A 258-nucleotide genomic window follows, 5' to 3' on the forward strand; every position below is an offset into this window, starting at 1 on the left:
TTCCTCTCCACCATTTTCGACTTACCCAAGCTTTTCGGCCGCCTCAACGGAAGGAGATAAGAAAGTACGCCTCCCGCCCTGACTATGTCAGCCCACTATTCTCGCTGATGAATCGCTCTTCTAACAGTGGAGAAGAAACGGAGATAATTCAGGGACGGTTCAGACTCCTTTTAAAAATTCGAAAATGTAAAAACTTTTCTCTCTTCTACAACGGCCTCCCTCTTCCTCTCCGCCATTTTCGACTTACCCAAGCTTTTC

This window comes from Dendrobium catenatum, unplaced genomic scaffold (assembly GCF_001605985.2).
Source record: "Dendrobium catenatum unplaced genomic scaffold, ASM160598v2 fragScaff_scaffold_1117, whole genome shotgun sequence".
Taxonomy (NCBI): Eukaryota; Viridiplantae; Streptophyta; class Magnoliopsida; order Asparagales; family Orchidaceae; genus Dendrobium; species Dendrobium catenatum.